This window comes from Stegodyphus dumicola, chromosome 11, assembly GCF_044657685.1.
Source record: "Stegodyphus dumicola isolate Sdum_Otavi_A_Nest chromosome 11, ASM4465768v1".
Lineage (NCBI taxonomy): Eukaryota > Metazoa > Arthropoda > Arachnida > Araneae > Eresidae > Stegodyphus > Stegodyphus dumicola.
Window position 1 is genome coordinate 11,071,089 of NC_140778.1, and position 17,095 is coordinate 11,088,183.

The following is a 17,095-nucleotide window of genomic DNA, read 5'->3' on the forward strand; positions in this document are numbered from 1 at the left end:
ATCCTGGTTATTTTTCTAAGAAGGGAAAGCAAGTATGAGTGCCATTTATAAATCTTAGATTTTGGTAGATTTGCAGGTTTTTCGCGCTCGCATTTTACGTGCTTCTTAAGAATCTCTGGAAATAAAATGGGAACTTTCCATGACTTGTTGCCAATCTAATTGGAGAAAGAATTTTTTTCTTCATAGGGATACTTGCGGGAGTTAACCGTCGAGCAATCTTCTTGTATGTGCCTCGTGCCATCCTGTTTGTTATTTTATTAAAACGTGTTTGGAAATTATTTCCCTCATTGCAAGGTTTGAGTTGAGATGATAGATGCCAATCAGACCTTTTAATATGGCATCTTGAGTTGCTGGTGCCAGCGAATTTATTTCCTATTATACCTGTATATTCTCATAATGGAATTTAGGCTAATAAGACGAATATTCATTTCCATATTTATTGTTTTTTAAAGATATTGAATAAGTAAAGATATTTTATAACATAGAGTGTTTAGAAATCTTTGACAATCTGTAAAAATGCTCGCAAACTGTAACTTACTACTTTTGACAAAAGACGTATAAGTAATCATTTATTAAATTAATTAATTCAAACATATGAACATATATATTTAATGAAATAAAAATATTTCAGCGCAAATAATTATCGACGTGTATTTGAAGAAGAAGAAGGAGAAGCAGAAATATACTACAGCGAACAATTACTAGAAGAATTGGATCCCCAGTGTTTAAGATTGCAATACGTGTCGGAGACGTAAGTCTTTTCGGAAAAAAGAATAAAACAAAACATAATGTTTCAGGTCCAGTTTAATTATACATTTAATAATTTTTGACAAAAACGCTGGTCTGGAAAATAATACGTTTTCAGATTTATAATGCTTAAAGTTTTTTTCATTCCTTCATTACAAAAATAGATTATAAATGTTTAAGTTGGAAAATTACATTGTGAAGAATTCAAATTTATTGTAATACCTTTTGATTATAAGGAAACTTTATTGCATTAACTAATGAAATATCTAAACAGAAAGCTAATATACAAAATACACGTGTATATACGGCCAGTTCTTAAAATTTGTGAATGAGAAGTAAATGTCAAATAGTTGATATAATTAGTGTAACTAAGACGAAAAAGACTTTATGTTTACAAATAATATGCATATATATATATATATATATATATATGTAAAACAAATTAAGTAAACACTGAAATCCATCCCATACTCTATTCGGAACAAATCTAATATAAATTGTTCTCTTCACCTCTTTCTGTTAGACTATATATTTCTAGATTTACAGAGATTTATGATATTATTTAGCTCAATTTGAGAATGTACTCATCAATCATAATAAAAATTTCGAGATTCTAACTTTTCATTACAATTATTGTTTTTAATATATAATATTAAATGATTTTGAATTAATAGCAAATTAAAAAATAAAAACTAAATAATAACAATATATGTTTATGTAGATATATATCCCCATCACATGATTTTTACATAAAGATGATGACTTAGCTAAGTGGGAATATAAAATTTCCTGAATCAAATATTTCTCTTACTAAACCACAATATTGTCGAACTATGCACATTTTTTCTATCTCTGTCACCGCTGACACGGCGTCGTGCTACTTTATTCCTATTCCAACAATATGAGAAATATAAATATTCTAGAAATTGGTAAGTTTAGAATTTCAAATGAACTGGGGCCGCAAATGAGAATTGAAATAAATCTGAATATTTTGTCTTATTCATCTGCCAGATTTGCTCTGTATTATAGATCAACATGTGCGATCAGAATTCCTAACATTAATTCACACACACACATATATACCTATATATCTATCTATATATATACGTTTATCGTATATATGTTACGGTGAAACACCGAAATCTGGAGAATGTCGACTTTCACCGGTAAATGTCAACATTCACATAGTCGCTTGTTGTATGTCCGAAATATTTTCAAATACTCTTATTTCTGACTTACACCGGTAAATGTCGACATTCACCATCTACTAATAGTATATATATATATATATATATATATATATACATATAATCGTTTATTGCAATGCATTGTCGGAGACGGTTTCCTGGCGCCATAGTGATGAGAGACAACACAAGAAAAATAGGGTACGAACAGTGTAAAGATATTTGTTTGTTATTCTTAGCGCGGCGGAAACTAAGAAATAAGAACAAAAACATTGGATCGTTATCAAAAAAATTATTCGAAAGTTCCTTCGGGAAGTATCCTAAACATGGGTTTGGTAGGGGTAGTCTAGTGCATTGTTCAGCATGATCACGAGCCCTCACTTGCATTATCACTTCCTCTAGGTTACGTCAAAACATTAGTACACGAAACCTCCCTTAGAACTCCAACAGGAACTTGTGGCACATATCGTGGCAGCTGCTGGGAAAGTCCTGGGGGTGCACGGTATTTTCCAGAACATCTTATGTTCGATGTGCGAGAGATGTGATACCTGCATCAAATTTCGAAGACCTTCATTGAGGTCCATAATTGTCTAATTTTGTTCCTATTTTTTAATTTCTCTTGTGCTAAGCATAACTGGTGTCCGTTCTTTCTTGTGTTTTGTGTTGTTTGTACCGACCAGGAAAGTGTTTTCGGTCATGTTTTGCCATTTCATTTTTCGTCGTCGTCGTCTCTCTCATATATGTGCATAATTACTTATGACTCAAGTGTTGCTACTATATCATGAAATTTACAAACATAGTGTTTAAAATGCAACATATTCCCATCCGAAAATATCTTTTTTTTTTCCTCTTGCCCTTCAAATACGAAATGTGTGTCCTTCATTGTAAAATCTTTTGGAACTTTAATTCTTCGTTTTTCGAGGACTATGGAGAAAATATTTCAGTATAGGCAGCTGTCAATATTCTAACATTACATTTTAAAAGCCATTAAAGTGTAGCCGAAACGCTCAGAAATTCTTAATCCGCTTAGGATTTAGGAAATACATTTTGTAAGACTTCGCAAATTTACCTTCAATAAATTTAATGAACAGGCAAAAGAAATTACAGGGAACAATAAATATAGGAGAAAACAGATATATCTTTTCGTAATTTGTTTTGCTTTGTTTGATTTCTTTCACTCTTCCTGTATAAATAATTAAAACTTTAAGAATGCAACTGAAGAATGAGAATAAAATTTTCAATTGAAAACGAATGGTGGCAAAAATCCTAGTGCTGCTCTGCTGTACCACGAAAAAGACCAGCAATATATTCCGAATTTGGAATAACGAGAAAAAATTTGAAACCTTTGCAGCCAGCGATGCAAAGAGATTGATCTGAGAGGAAGATGACTTAAATGAGGAAACTCGGAGATAATTTAATGAGGTGTCAGGTTACCTCTACTGGGATAATAATAAGAAAAGGTTAAAATACAAAATACTTAAGTAAATCATACAAAAATTGAAGAAATTTAATATATCTGGCATGCGTAAGAAATATTAATTGATTCAAAAATGTAAATGAATCCAAAGCTCTCAAACTTATACTCGTTCAAATACAGATTTTGCAGATTCAGAAAGTACGTTACTTGTATATCTTCTAAAATGCTTTTTCCATCCTTTGTTTGTAGTTGTTTGATTTTTCATTTCAGTTTCATTTTTTCCTCCTATTTTGCAATTTTCGCCATTCTTTCGCTCTGTTTTTAAGCCACCTGTTTATTAATACTAATATTTATATTACAACTTATGTAAAAATTAAGTAAGGAAATGTAAGAAACTAAAACTTTGGAACTTATTAAGCTCTGCGTGAGATTCATGGTGGTCGCTTATTGCATACAAATCATGCCAAATGCTTTAACTCTTTCGCATCGAGGGACGACCAAATCTGTTTTCAATAAACATCGAAAACGCCCGTGTTTACGAATTTGTCTTGGAATAGTTTTCCTTTCCCCCTCCGGTTTCATCCATTGTGTGCAGTGTCACCTTAGGGCCGGTTTGCACCTGCGAACGTCAATAGCTTTCCGTTTTTCTCCTTTATTTGCTTCAAAAGAATGATTGACATGTCTTTTAACAACTCGCGAAACCAATGAGCCATACACACTAACGTGGAGGGGAAAGAACTAGGTAGAAAATAAACGAGGCGTTGCGGCGGTTTGCTTTTGTAGAAAACCATTTTGTAGAAAAACATTCTGTCAGGCAATGAATCTACGGTTAGATTTTTCCCTATGAAACTGAGCCAAAAGTGTTATATAGTATCTAAATATGGAAGTGTTGTACATGTTAAACGTGATCTTCGTTGCATTACTTTCACTCTTTTCTACTGAAATAAAGATATACTGATTATTTTGTAGATTGGAAAACCCTCCTTGTGATCATGAAAAGGAGCAAAAACTGGAAAACGAGAAAGAACTAGAAAAGAAGCGAGAACAGGAAAAGATGCAAGAGCTGAAAAAGAATAAAAGAGCTGAATAAAAAGGAAGAACAGGAAAAGAAGGAGAAACTGGAAAAGAAGCAAGAACTGAAAAACAAGAAAAAACTGGAATTGACACAAAAACGAGAAAAGAAGCAAGAACTGAAAAAGAAGCAAAAGCTGGAAAAGATACAAAAACGAGAAAAGAAGCAAGAACCGGAAAAGATACAAGAATTGGAAAACATACAAGAATTGGAAAATAAGCAAGAACTGAAAATGAAGCAAGAGCAGGAAAAGAAGCAAAAACTTGAAAAGAAGCAAGAACTGAAAATGAAACAAGAGCAGAAAAAGAAGCAAAAACTGGAAAAGAAGGAAGAACTGAAAAACAAACAAAAACTGGAAAAGCAACAGAAACTAGAAAAGAAGCAAGAACTGAAAAAGAAGCACACTCTGGAATGGATTCAAAAACTAGAAAAGAAAGAAGAACTAAAAATTCAGAAACAACAGGAAGAGATACAAAAACAAGTAAACAAAGAAGAACTGAAAAGGCAGAAGAAACTGGAAAAAATGCAAAAACTAAAAAACAAAGAAGAACTGAAAAAGAAGAAGAAACTGGAAAAAATGCAAAAAATAAAAGACAAAGAAGAACTGAAAAAGAAGAAGAAACTGGAAAAAATGCAAATACAGGAAACGAAGCAAGAGCCGGAAAAGATGCCAGAACTGGAAAATATAGACGAGTCAGAAATTACACAGGAAAAGAATACAAATCTGAAAAACAAGCTGGAACCTGAAAAGAACTGTCAAACTCGAAAAGGAAACCGGATGAACTGCGAAAAGAGCCAGAACTGGATAACGACTGTAGAACGATTGATTTAATGACCAAACGAAGCAAGATCCGGAAAAGAAAATAGAACAAATAAATTATATACCACTGCAAATAATACCACTGCAAACATTAAATATCAACGTCAAAAAAGTAAACACCCTTGTTCAAGGGGGCCTTGCAATACAGTGTCATAATCCAGAAGATATAGAAAAAAATCAGTTATAACCTCATTGCCAAAACAGTTGCAAAAGATATAGTTAATATAAAATTTCCTGAAGCCAGAATACCAAAATGCACAATTCATAATATTCCAAAAAATTTCAACTCTGATGAACTGATTCAAATTATCGCCCAAGAAACATAATATTTCCGAGCTAAGACCTTTATTTAAACTGAATGATCAAAATAATACTCATAAATGGATCATAAAATGTCACGGTAAAACTTTCCAAAATTTTATGAGTAAAAAACAAATATATATTGGATGGCGCACCAAAAAAATAACCGAGTTTATCGGTGTACGCAGATGTCAAATCTGCCAGGATTTTTCCCATAAGACAAACAAACCAAAATGCCCATTCTTCATCGGAAATTATCATGTTTCTTGCGTTCTTCCCAAACTCCGTACTGCATAAACTGCTGGATTAACAATGAAAAGTATGAAGCAAACTTTGAGTGTAAACATCCAGCTTTAGCTATTTCCTGGTCCACATATCAAACAGAAGTTAGACGAGTAAAATCCAATACATATTATCAACAATAATACAAGATCCTTCAGACTATCTATAGACCATTTCCATCAATAAAAAGAATAATAATGTCATCCGCTTTCTCAAAATATATCTTCAAAGAGAGAAGACCGCCACCGACCAACTAAGTCAGTATCAATTAGATTATCTGGCAGATTTTATTATAACACAAGAATCTTATTGCATCACTCTCAAAGTAGGAAGAATTCCAAATAACTGGACAATTATTCAACGTCATGCTTCAACCGGTGTTTTATCTACTCGTACAGCCATATTCATTCCAAACAATAAATGGAATTCTTCAATAATGATTAATACTCGAGATATAATCACAAGTTCAATCAATACTAATGCATCTCAGCTTCTTATTACTAGTATCTATATATCTCCGTCAAATATCCAAATCAAACCTTATCCATACTAAATGAAATCTTACAACAATAATAATAGTCCGCATGTTATTAGTGGAGACTTTAACTCCCATAGTACTTAATGGGGATACTTACAAACCGATCACAGAGGAGAAATACTTGAAGAATTTTTAAATGCAAACAATCTCATTCTACATAATCATTTTACTGACCGACCTACCTTTGATAATACCTACAATAAAGATTGGACTGATCTTCTTATTTCTACAACACATCTTGATAATAAAATTAACAACAGATCAATACTAGATGAACACTGAATCTGATAACAAATATATCTCTTTTGATATACTATGCCCCTTTATGTAACGACAAAGATTATTTTCGATGATTATCCGATGAGAATGATTCTTTACAATGATTATTCGATGACAATGATTATTTGCAACGAATATTAAAAGCTAATGACTATAATTACTTAAATAGAATATGCATGTCATTCGATGACAGCGATTATTTCCAAAGAATCTTCGATCACTATTGTATATCGCTATACCCGTGGGGTTGGGGCCGGTTGTGAATTGTCTCTGTAATTAAGCGTTTTAAATGACGTCAAAAAGTCACTGATCCAGATATTTTATTAGTAACTGCCGCGTATTGTGATCGAAACCGTTATTTAAATCTTCTGAATAAAATTTGGGATAATTCCTTTTACATCAGAGAATAAAGCAATTTGTAACACGAATTTCAACAAAACTACATGCATCGAATAATAAGAATTATATAAACGGAAGTATCAGTACAACAAATCGCTCCTTCCAGCTCCGCTTTTGTCCGACACTTGTTTTTCAGCTATCGTATCCACCCATTTGAAGATACCATGTGAATATTACTTTTTTTAATTGTGAATGTGTAAATTAATTACATGTATGTTATGTATATATAGGGAGATATTTTTTGAATTAAGAAAGCACCAACTTCTTTTAACGAAAACAACCGAGACATTATCTCCAGTCCAATTTAATTTTTCATCTAAATCATTTTTTAATTACAAAAGTTAATATTAATTTTATTTGCAAAGGAGACTAGGTGTTACTGGAAACAAATGAAATACCATAAATGAAACATCATAAATTTATTGAAGTCAACAGCAGAAAACTGTTAAACAATTAATAGATCACTTCAATGAAATGTAATTGCATTTAAACGTATTAAATTGTTTTCAGCAGATGTAATAATCAGGAACATAGGAAGATCCGAAGATATATTATGCGTTTAAATACTTCTTTTGTTTTCGCTAATTTTTTATACATTTCAGTTAACGTGTAAATCTGTGTTTTGAACGCATGGCCCGTTAAGTGAAGAAGTCTGTAGGAAGGCAATTTTTAATCCTGTGCGGAAATTGTCCAAATGATTGATCAGTCATCGACTCAGCATACGCAGCCGTCAGGTTGAGATCCCAAACATTGATTAATTGCGCTCGACTGGAAATTTGATCAGCATGGTCAACGGAAGCCACCGTTTAAAAAATTTTCTTTTTCTTAAATATATGCTTATTCACTTTTGTAATATGACTAGATACTTATAATAATAGTTCCTTCACTTTCAATAATATATTTCATAAATTGTTGAAGTGCAGACACACACTTCATATTGTAGAAAAACGTTTCTCTGGAATTTTTGATGCAAATCCTGGTTATTTTTTCTAAAAAGGGAAAGTAAATAAGAGTGCCATTTATAAAGCTTAGATTTTGGTAGATTTGCAGGTTTTTCGCGCTCGCATTTTACGTGCTTCTTAAGAATCTCTGGAAATAAAATGGGAACTTTCCATGACTTGTTGCCAATCTAATTGGAGAAAGAATTTTTTTCTTCATAGGGAAACTTGCGGGAGTTAACCGTCGAGCAATCTTCTTGTATCTGCCTCGTCCCATCCTGTTTGTTATTGTATTAAAACATGTTTGGAAATTATTTCCCTCATTGCAACGTTTGATTTGAGATGATAGATGTCAATCAGACCTTTTAATATGGCATCTTGAGCTGCTGGTGACAGCAACTTTATTTCCTATTATACCTGTATATTCTCATAATGGAATTTAGGCTAATAAGACGAATATTCATTTCCATATTTATTGTTTTTTAAAGATATTGAATAAGTAAAGATATTTTATAACATAGAGCGTTTAGAAATCTTTGACAATCTGTAAAAATGCTCGCAAACTGTAACTTACTTCTTTTGACAAAAAACGTATAAGTAATCATTTATTAAATTAATTAATTCAAACATATGAACATATATATTTAATGAAATAAAAATATTTCATCGCAAATAATTATCGACGTGTATTTGAAGAAGAAGAAGGAGAAGCAGAAATATACTACAGCGAACAATTACTAGAAGAATTGGATCCCCAGTGTTTAAGATTGCAATACGTGTCGGAGACGTAAGTCTTTTCGGAAAAAATAATAAAACAAAACATAATGTTTCAGGTCCAGTTTAATTATACATTTAATAATTTTTTGACAAAAACGCTGGTCTGGAAAATAATACGTTTTCAGATTTATAATGCTTAAAGTTTTTTTCATTCCTTCATTACAAAAATAGATTATAAATGTTTAAGTTGGAAAATTACATTGTGAAGAATTCAAATTTATTGTAATACCTTTTGATTATAAGGAAACTTTATTGCATTAACTAATGAAATATCTAAACAGAAAGCTAATATACAAAATACACGTGTTTACACGGCCAGTTTGTAAAATTTGTGAATGAGAAGAAAATGTTAAATAGTTGATATAATTAGAGTAACTAAGACAAAAAAGACTTTATGTTTACAAATAATATGCATATATATATATATATATGTAAAACAAATTAAGTAAACACTGAAATCCATCCCATACTCTATTCGGAACAAATCTAATATAAATTGTTCTCTTCACCTCTTTCTGTTAGACTATATATTTCTAGATTTACAGAGATTTATGATAGTATTTAGCTCGAATTTGAGAATGTACTCATCAAACATAATAAAAATTTCGAGATTCTAACTTTTCATTACAATTATTGTTTTTAATATATAATATCAAATGATTTTGAATAAATAGCAAATTAAAAAATAAAAATTAGTTAATTAAAATGTATGTTTATGTAGATATATATATCCCCATCACATGATTTTTACATAAAGATGATGACTTAGCTAAGTGGGAATATAAAATTTCCTGAATCAAATATTTCTCTTACTAAACCACAATATTGTCGAACTATGCACATTTTTTCTATCTCTGTCCCGCTGACACGGCGTCGTGCGACTTTATTCCTATTCCAACAATATGAAAAATATAAATATTCTAGAAATTGGTAAGTTTAGAATTTCAAATGAACTGGGGCCGCAAATGTGAATTGAAATAAATCTGAATATTTTGTCTTATTCATCTGCCAAATTTGCTCTGTATTATAGATCAATATGTGCGATCAGAATTCCTAACATTAATTCACACACACACACATATACCTATATATCTATATATATATATATACGTTTATCGTATATATGTTACGGTGAAACACCGAAATCTGGAGAATGTCGACTTTCACCGGTGAATGTCAACATTCACATAGTCGCTTGTTGTATGTCCGAAATATTTTCAAATACTCTTATTTCTGACTTACACCGGTAAATGTCGACATTCACCATCTACTAATAGTATATATATATATATATATATATATATATATACATATAATCGTTTATTGCAATGCATTTTCGGAAACTGTTTCCTGGCGCCATAGTGATGAGAGACAACACAAGAAAAATAGGGTACGAACAGTGTAAAGATATTTGTTTGTTATTCTTAGCGCGGCGGAAACTAAGAAATAAGAACAAAAACATTGGATCGTTATCAAAAAAATTATTCGAAAGTTCCTTCGGGAAGTATCCTAAACATGGGTTTGGTAGGGGTAGTCCAGTGCATTGTTCAGCAAGATCACGAGCCCTCACTTGCATTATCACTTCCTCTAGGGTACGTCAAAACATTAGTGCACGAAACCCCCGTTAGAACTCCAACAGGAACTTGTGGCACATATCGTGGCAGCTGCTGGGAAAGTCCTGGGGGTGCACGGTATTTCCCAGAACATCTTATGTTCGATGTGCGAGAGATGTGATACCTGCATCAGGGTGCAGGTCGTATTTTCGAAGACCTTCATTGAGGTCCATAAGTGTCTAATTTTGTTCCTATTTTTTAATTTCTCTTCTGCTAAGCATAACTGGTGTCCGTTCTTTCTTGTGTTTTGTGTTGTTTGTACCGACCAGGAAAGTGTTTTCGGTCATGTTTTGCCATTTCATTTTTCGTCGTCGTCGTCTCTCTCATATATATGCATAATTACTTATGACTCTCATATATATGCATAATTACTTGCTACTATATCATGAAATTTACAAACATAGTGTTTAAAATGCAACATATTCCCATCCGAAAATATTATATTTTCCTCTTGCCCTTCAAATAAGAAATGTGTGTCCTTCATTGTAAAATCTCCTGGAACTTTAATTCTTTTTTCGAGGACTATGGAGAAAATATTTCAGTATAGGCAGCTAGCTGTCAATATTCTAACATTACAATTTAAAAGCCATTAAAGTGTAGCCGAAACGCTCAGAAAGGCTTAATTCGCTTAGGATTTAGGAAATACATTTTGTAAGACTTCGCAAATTTACCTTCAATAAATTTAATGGAACAGGCAAAAGAAATTACAGGGAACAATAAATATAGGAGAAAACAGATATATCTTTTCGTAATTTGTTTTGCTTTGTTTGATTTCTTTCACTCTTCCTGTATAAATAATTAAAACTTTAAGAATGCAACTGAAGAATGAGAATAAAATTTTCAATTGAAAACGAATGGTGGCAAAAATCCTAGTGCTGCTCTGCTGTACCACGAAATAGACCAGCAATATATTCCGAATTTGGAATAACGAGAAAAAATTTGAAACCTTTGCAGCCAGCGATGCAAAGAGATTGATCTGAGAGGAAGATGACTTAAATGAGGAAACTCGGAGATAATTTAATGAGGTGTCAGGTTACCTCTACTTTGATAATAATAAGAAAAGATTAAAATACAAAATACTTAAGTAAATTATACAAAAATTGGGGAAATTTAAGATACATGGTATGCGTAAGAAATAGTAATTGATTCAAAAATGTAAATGAATCCAAAGCTCTCAAACTTATACTCGTTCAAATACAGATTTTGCTGATTCAGAAAGTACGTTACTTGTATATCTTCTAAAATGCTTTTTCCATCCTTTGTTTGTAGTTGTTTGATTTTTCATTTCAGTTTCATTTTTTCCTCCTATTTTGCAATTTTCGCCATTCTTTCCCTCTGTTTCTAGCCACCTGTTTATTAGTACTATTATTTATATTACAACTTATGTAAAAATTAAGTAAGGAAAAGTAAGACACTAAAACTTTGTAACATATTACGCTCTACGTGAGATTCATGGTGGTCGCTTATTGCATACAAATCATGCCAAATGCTTTAACTCTTTCCCATCGAGGGACGACCAAATCTGTTTTCAATAAACATCGAAAACGCCCGTGTTTACAAATTTGTCTTGGAATAGTTTTCCTTTCCCCCTCCGGTTTCATCCATTGTGTGCATTGTCACCTTAGGGTCGGTTTGCACCTGCGAACGTCAATAGCTTTCCGTTTTTCTCCTTTATATGCTTCAAACGAATAATTGACATGTCTTTTAACAACTCGCGAAACCAATGAGCCATACACACTAACGTGGAGGGGAAAGAACTAGGTAGAAAATAAACGAGGCGTTGCGGCGGTTTGCTGTTGCCTGAATGAACGGGCGTTACGGGCGAAAGAGTTAATTTCTCTGCTTGGCTTTAGGTCTTAACAACGAAAACTACAAATTCGCCCTTTGTAGAAAAACATTCTGTCAGGCAATGTATCTACGGTTAGATTTTTCCCTATGAAACTGAGCCAAAAGTGTTATATAGTATCTAAATATGGAAGTGTTGGACATGTTAAACGTGATCTTCGTTGCATTACTTTCACTCTTTTACTACTGAAATAAAGATATACTGATTATTTTGTAGATTGGAAAACCCTCCTTGTGATCATGAAAATGAGCAAAAACTGGAAAACGAGAAAGAACTAGAAAAGAAGCGAGAACAGGAAAAGATGCAAGAGCTGAAAAAAAATCAAGAGCTGAATAAAAAGGAAGAACAGGAAAAGAAGGAGAAACTGGAAAAGAAGCAAGAACTGAAAAACAAGAAAAAACTGGAATTGACACAAAAACGAGAAAAGAAGCAAGAACTGAAAAAGAAGCAAAAGCTGGAAAAGATACAAAAACGAGAAAAGAAGCAAGAACCGGAAAAGATACAAGAATTGGAAAACATACAAGAATTGGAAAATAAGCAAGAACTGAAAATGAAGCAAGAGCAGGAAAAGAAGCAAAAACTGGAAAAGAAGGAAGAACTGAAAAACAAACAAAAACTGGAAAAGCAACAGAAACTAGAAAAGAAGCAAGAACTGAAAAAGAAGCAAACTCTGGAATGGATTCAAAAACTAGAAAAGAAAGAAGAACTAAAAATTCAGAAACAACTGGAAGAGATACAAAAAAAAGTAAACAAAGAAGAACTGAAAAGGCAGAAGGAACTAGAAAAAATGCAAAAACTAAAAAACAAAGAAGAACTGAAAAAGAAGAAGAAACTGGAAAAAATGCAAATACAGGAAACGAAGCAAGAGCCGGAAAAGATGCCAGAACTGGAAAATATAGACGAGTCAGAAATGACGCAGGAAAAGAATACAAATCTGAAAAACAAGCTGGAACCTGAAAAGAACTGTCAAACTCGAAAAGGAAACCGGATGAACTGCGAAAAGAGCCAGAACTGGATAACGACTGTAGAACGATTGATTTAATGACCAAACGAAGCAAGATCCGGAAAAGAAAAATAGAACAAATAAATCATATACCACTGCAAATAATACCACTGCAAACATTAAATATCAACGTCAAAAAAGTAAATACCCTTCTTCAAGGGGGCCTTGCAATACACTGTCATAATCCAGAAGATATAGAAAAAAATCAGTTATAACCTCATTGCCAAAACAGTTGCAAAAGATATAGTTAACTTAAAATTTCCTGAAACCAGAATACCAAAATGCAAATTCATAATATTCCAAAAAATTTGAACTCTGATGAACTGATTCAAATTATCGCCCAAGGAACATAATATTTCCGAGCTAAGACCTTTATTTAAACTGAATGATCAAAATAATACTCATAAATGGATCATAAAATGTTACGGTAAAACTTTCCAAAATTTTATGAGTAAAAAACAAATATATATTGGATGGCGCACCAATAAAATAACCGAGTTTATCGGTGTACGCAGATGGCAAATCTGCCAAGATTTCTCCCATAAGACAAACAAACCAAAATGCTCATTCTTCATCGGAAATTATCATGATTCTTGCGTTCTTCCCAAACTCCGTACTGCATAAACTGCTGGATTAACAATGAAAATTATGAAGCAAACTTTGCGTGTAAACATCCAGCTTTAGCTGTTTCGTGGTCCACATATCAAACAGAAGTTAGACGAATAAAATCCAATACATATTATCAACAATAATACAAGATCCTTCAGACTATCTATAGACCATTTCCATAATAAAAAGAATAATAATGTCATCCGCTTTCTCAAAATAAATCTTCAAAGAAAGAAGACCGCCACCGACCAACTAAGTCAGTATCAAGTAGATTATCTGGCAGATTTTATTATAACACAAGAATCTTATTGCATCACTGGCAAAGTAGGAAGAATTCCAAATAACTGGACAATTATTCAACGTCATGCTTCAACCGGTGTTTTATCTCCTCGTACAGCCATATTCATTCCAAACAATAAATGGAATTCTTCAATAATGATTAATACTCGAGATATAATCACAAGTTTAATCAATACTAATGCATCTCAGCTTCTTATTACTAGTATCTATAGATCTCCGTCAAATATCCAAATCAAACCTTATCCATACTAAATGAAATCTTACAACAATAATAATAGTCCGCATGTTATTAGTGGAGACTTTAACTCCCATAGTACTTAATGGGGATACTTACAAACCGATCACAGAGGAGAAATACTTGAAGAATTTTTAAATGCAAACAATCTCATTCTGCATAATCATTTTACTGACCGACCTACCTTTGATAATACCTACAATAAAGATTGGACTGATCTTCTTATTTCTACAACACATCTTGATAATAAAATTAACAACAGATCAATACTAGATGAACACTGAATCTGATAACAAATATATCTCTTTTGATATAACTGAATATACGTCCTTTACTGCAATTACAAGATATAAAATCAATAATAACAAAGAAAAGAAATTTCAACAAAGTTCAATTCAATTTCAAATGACTTTCTAAATTCTATTATTCTGTGTACAACAAAAACAGAACTTAATAATATTACCAAGGAACTTATCAGAAAGTTTCAAGATACCTAAGAACGTACCTTCCTCAAACGATCATCAATTCCCATTATAAAAATCAACTGGTGACGAAAGAACTCCGCAAAGAAACACACAAAACACGAGCATTACGAAGAAAACTCAAATCATCGCGAACTGATTGAGAACGACTCAACCTACTTCAAAAATACAAAAAACGAAAAGCCTCATATAAAAAGCAAATAATATCTGCAAAACGTTAAGCATGGTGCAACTATTGTTCAAACAACCAGGATACGTATGGCTCATTGTACAAAATTGAAACCAACAAAATTTTCCACCCAACGCAACTTACAGTCACTAATACGGGAAAAATTATTAAAAAACTCAATAACAAAAATGCTCCTGGACCAGATAGAATCTGCATTCAAATTATACATAAAACTAATCGTAAGCTAATTCTAATCTGCAATAAATGTCTTCAACTATGTATTTTTCAAGACTTCTTAAAAACAGGACAAATCACTCTCTTCCTCAAAATGAAAAAAGCTCCTGATAATCCTAATTCCTATCGGTCAATTAACCTTCTTCAAGCTCTTGGAGAAATTTTTGAACGTTGTATTATAAGAAGACTTGAATACCAATTTCACCGTCAAAAATTCATCATGGAAAATCAGTATGGATTTCGGCAGCAAAAATCTACCATTCATGCAACCAGTACAGTCCTAAATCAAATCGATGTTAATAAAATCAATAACCTACACTCCGCAATAATCAGCTTAGATCTTAAATCAGCCTCTGATTCATTATGGCGGCCTTCAATTAAAGAAGCTCTTAGAAATATTGAATGTAATTATAATATCTATCAAATAATCAATAATTTCCTTGATAATCGCCATAATCTCATTTTATATAATAATACTTTAATCAGAAGAAAACAAGTTCGTGGATGTTCACAAGGCGCATGTATGAGCGCAGAATTATGGAATATTACATTTAATAAAATTATAAAAAGGTGCTTGGCTTCCTTTTGCTAAAACTACTGCTTTCACCGATGATGTCGCATTTGTTATCAGTGGAAGGCCCTATTTAATTCTTCGAAGAAACTGTCAAGAAATAATAGCCATATTCCAGCAAGAATGCAAGAAAATTAAACTTGAAATTTAATCCTCCATATCTAGAATCATGACAAATAATAAACCTGGATAAAATATTACTAAGCAACTTTCTGTTAAAATAAATGGCGAAAAAAATCAAGCATACTAAATCAATCAAATACCTAGGAAATTATAATACATGAAAACAACATCTTATCGAATATCTCAAAGAACTTAAAATTTGTACACATTCTATAAGTCAAAATCTTCGACATGTGCATGGCACAAACTGGGGTTTAAATCGCCAAATTACTATATCGTACAGTAATAACCAAAATGATTACCTACGGCTCTGCCATCTGGGCATTCCCTATAACCACAAGAGAAAAAAATTCTTACCTCAACACAACGACAATTTAATATTTCCAGAGGCTTTCGAAATACCTCCAGTACTACTCTTAATATCTTAGCTGTCCACTCCATGTCGAATCCATTCAGGAAGCAATTTATTCTACAATATATCAACTTCGCCATAATATTACTTATAACAAAACCATATACATCACAGAGGATTACGAAATGTGCCCTGCTCCTTACAATAGAACTCTCCTGCTGTATCACACACAAAAATAAAAACAGCAATAAACACTAAAACTAAAAACAATTCAATTGAAGTATTTAATTATAGAATCAAATATTAATACTGACCGTCAATCTGCCATCTATGCTATCTCTAACCCAGAAAATCAGACTTCTATTGTTTAAGACATCAATAACCTCTCTAAAACAACAGATAATTTAAAAATTCATATATCATGGATAAGAGGCCATAGTAGAAATGCCGGTAACTTAACATTTGACAAACTTGCAAAGAAGCTGTTCCTAATCAAGAAAGCAATTTTCTATATACGAAATTTCCCAAATCTTATCTTCGGCTGCCCATAAAAGAACAAATTACCCAAATATGCCAAGAACAATGGAATAACGCATCTACAGGTCGACGAAATTACTAGTTCTAACCCTACTCCAATACTGACACCAAGAGTGCATAATCCTTTTTAACCCACCGGGCGGCTCGCATTCAAATCTATTTACGTCTCGAAAACAGTAAAAATTAACCATGTTTACAATTTTTTTTTTCACTTAGAGTAAACCAAAATTGTCCTGAAAACGGCCTTTGTTAGATTTTCTTCTCCCCC